The sequence below is a fragment of the Cebus imitator genome, unplaced genomic scaffold, assembly GCF_001604975.1.
Source record: "Cebus imitator isolate Cc_AM_T3 unplaced genomic scaffold, Cebus_imitator-1.0 Scaffold404, whole genome shotgun sequence".
Taxonomy (NCBI): domain Eukaryota; kingdom Metazoa; phylum Chordata; class Mammalia; order Primates; family Cebidae; genus Cebus; species Cebus imitator.
Genome location: NW_016107719.1, coordinates 821,110 through 824,787, shown reverse-complemented (window position 1 = coordinate 824,787; position 3,678 = coordinate 821,110). Strand labels below are relative to the sequence as shown.

Here is a 3,678-nt window from a genome sequence, read left to right as displayed (position 1 = left end):
CGGAGGTTGCGGTGAGCCGAGATCGCGCCATTGCACTCCAGCCTGGGTAACAAGAGCGAAACTCCGTCTCAAAAAAAAAAAAAAAAAAAGATAAATAGATAAATATAAAAATAAAGAAGTGATTCTCTAGGTGATTCTAATGCATCCTAAGGTTTTAGTGTCCTTGTCTTATAGCTACTCTGCATTGTAAATCAAATTAATCCTAATTTTAGATCAGGTAACTGAGGCTCAGAACGGTTCCTTAGCTCCCTCAAGGTCACAGTGGCTGATTCAAATCCAGGTCCGTGTGTGTCCCTGCTCTCTCAGAGGTGGAAGTGAGGGGCACAGCATCACACTGCCAACTCACACAGGTCCTTGGAAAGCACAGGGAGGGCAGCAAAGGCCTGCCCAGGTATTTTCAGAGTTGAGGACAACGTCTTTGACAAAAGTGAACAGCCTAAGGTCACACAGCAAGTTTGTGGCAGAGCTTAGCCAAAAATAAACCCTAGTGTCTCTTTTTGTTTTGTTTTGTTTTTTCAGACAGAGTCTCACTCTGTCGCCCAGGCTGGAGTGCCGTGGTATGGTCTCAGCTCACTGCAACCTCCGCCTCCTGGATTCAAGCAATTCTCCTGCCTCGGCCCCCCCAGGTAGTATCTGGGATCACAGGCATGTGCCATCACTCTGGCTGATTTTTTTATTTTTAGTAGAGACAGGGTTTTGCCATGTTGGCCAGGCAAATTCCTGACCTCAGGTGATCTGCCTCCCTCGGCCTCCCAAAGTGCTGGGATTACAGGTGTGAACCACCATGCCCAGCCCTTGTTTTTGGGGAGGTGGGGGCAGGCTCTTGCTCTGTGACTCAGGCTGGAGTACGGTGGCTTGATCACAGTTCATTGCAGCCTCAAACTCCCAGACTCAAATGATCCTCCTGCCTCAATATCCCCAATAACTGGGCCCACAGGTGCATGCCACCATGCCCAGCTAATTTTTAAATTTTTTCTTCTGTAAAAATGGGACCTTGGCAGGTGCAGTGGCTCACACCTGTAATCCCAGCACTTTGGGAGGCTGAGGGAGGCAGATCACTTGAGGCCAGGAGTTTGAGACCAGCCTGGCCAACACGGTGAAACCCCATCTCTACTAAAATACAAAAATCAGCTGGGTGTAGTGGCACACACCTGTAATCCCAGCTACTCAGGAGACTGAGACAAGATAATTGCTTGAACCTGGGAGGTGGGGGTTGCAGTGGAGTCAAGATTGCCCTGCTGCACTCCAGCCTGGGCAACAGGGTGTCTCAAAAAAAAGAAAAAAAAAAAAAAAGGCTCTTGCTGTGTTACCCAGGCTGGTTTTGAACTCCTGAACTCCTGACTTCAAGTAATCCTTTCCCCTCAGCCTCCCAAAGTGCTGGGATTCGAGGTGTGAAGCATCATGCCCTTCTGAAACCCTGCTGTCTTCACTTATGCAAGGGTTCTTCTTTCTGGGTGCCCCTGGGGACTCCAACATCCATGCCCTGGAGTGAAACTGGGTCAGGAGAGTCACTTAAAGATGCCCTCCCTACCCAAACAAAGTCCCAGGGGAAGGGTGGGGGGAGGGAGGAAGGCAACATCCCAAAACACATGCAGCTTTTGGTGCCCCCAGGTCACCTGCCCACATCCATCTTCACCTGGTGCGTTCCAGGGGATCAGGCTTTTGTTGCCAGTCTTGGTGAGCTGAGGAATTTGACCTCCTCCCCTGGGACAGTCAGAGCCAAGGCAAGGCTCCGCTCCTCCACCATCAGACCTGTAGAAGGGAATGGGGTGGGGACGACGGCAGGGCACGGTGGGGAAAGGGGCACCCACTGGCCCCTCCGTGGCCCCAGGGTTTCTGATCTTCCCCAGACGGTTGTCCTCCCGGCTCCTGGTGGTGGAAAGGGGACGCATCGGCCCCGCCCGTCCTGGGCGTTGCTCTCCTGGTCTGGCCACATAATGGAGCGTCCCCTAGCAGGAGAACGCCGCTCATTTTCCGGAGGGCGGGTAGGGGAATCTACTCCACGTGCCCCTCGCTGCTCCCGTTTTCTCCCCTACCCACAAGCAATAGGCAGAATCCTTCTCTAAAATGCACTTGAGATGTGGATATAAAAATCAAAACCTTAAGCAGCTACGCATGCCCCACCCGGAGAATGGCCCCGGGACCCCTCTCTATCCAGCCATTCACCCAGTTCCTCCCAGCATCCCTCGATCCCTACCCCTCCCGCGGGCCGCCCCCAACCAGCTCCTCTTTTCCGCGGTCTAGTACTAACCTTGGCTGGGTTTCCACGCACAGGGGCTGCCGGGGAGGGAGTACCAGGGTCACGGCGTCTTTATTTTAACAATGAATCAGAGCGATGCTCGGGCGGTAGAAGGAAGGCACACCCCTGCCACGCTCGCCTAGGCGCTCTCTGGGTGCCTCATTTACATGAACACTGTGGGATTGGACAAGCCAGGGCAAGGGGCGGGGCGGAGGCGGGCGGGGCACGGATACCTCTGAGCGCGGGACTCGCCGCACGTTTAGCCTGGGCCGCCTGCAGTCCTCGCCCGCTGGGAGGACTCCTCTCCTCCCCAGGGAGCCCGAGAGAGGGCTGGCACTGGCGGATCTGGCTCCTTCTGACCTCCTTCCCGTTGGTTCTTTCTGGCGACAGTCCGCTGGGCTGGCTTTAGCACAGACCTTGGACTAGAGTCTTAACCTCTCTTGCTTGACAGTTTTCTTACCTGTAAATATAGGAGGCAGAGGCCGGGCGCGGTGTCTCCTACGCCTGTAATCCTAGCACTTTCGGAGGCCGAGGTGGGTGGATCACCTGAGGTCAGGAGTTCAAGACCAGCCTGGCCATCCTGGTGAAACCCCATCTTTTAAAAGATAAAAAAAAAATTTAATAAAATAAAAAGAAATAGTGGGAAGTCAAAAGACAGACATGTATCAGAACAAGTCCAGGCACCTCGTGAATCCTGAGTGGATGTATAATTCTAAAACTACAGCACCATGATTATTATTTGCAGTCAGAGCTCCAGCGACTACCAAACATCCCTGCCCGAGGGTTTCCAACCTCCATTTGCACATACATGGCCATGGACTTTGAGCTCACTGGCAAAATGCAGTTTCTCCCCCTTTTAGGCTAACGTTTATTCTGCACTGTCTGTATGCCAGTTCCTATTCTAAACCCTTTATATTCATGAGGGCATGGTAAGCTGAATTCATTACCAAGCTCCCCATTCCACAGCAACTAAAGATCAGAGAAGTTAACTTGCTAGTGTCACACAGCTAGTAAGTGGCAGAGCCAGGATTAAAACCCGAGTGTAGAGCCGGACAAGGTGGCTAACACCTATAATCCCAGCACTTTGGGAGGCCGAGGTGGGCAGATCGCTTGCCAGGAGTTCAAGACCAGCCTAGGCAACACAGTAAGACCCTGTCTACAAAAAAAGAAAAAGGGGTAAAGGAAAAATGGCCGGGCATGGTGGCTCACGCCTATAATCCCAGCACTTTGGGAGGCCAAGGTGGGCAGACCATGAGGTCAAGAAATCGAGACCATCCTGGCCAACATGGTGAAACCCCATCTCTACTAAAATACAAAAATCAGCTGGGTGTAGTGGCATGCACCTGTAGTCCCAGCTACTCGGGAGGCTGAGGCAGAAGAATTGCTTAAACCTGGGAGGCGGAGGTTGCAGTGAGCGGAGACTGCACCACTGCAATCCG

General features: G+C 52.7%; 1 protein-coding gene across 1 annotated transcript in view; it reads right to left on the bottom strand.

Annotated features, from left to right (window-relative positions):
- The window catches only part of LOC108289453 (TRIO and F-actin-binding protein-like), a 29,088-nt gene extending 27,219 nt beyond the window's left edge, over positions 1 to 1,869 (bottom strand). The window contains exon 1 of the mRNA XM_037731502.1: positions 1,637 to 1,869. The gene's annotated coding sequence lies outside the window, so the exon portion shown is untranslated. The remainder of the gene's footprint in view (positions 1 to 1,636) is intronic.
- Between the last annotated feature and the right edge of the window lie 1,809 nt (positions 1,870 to 3,678).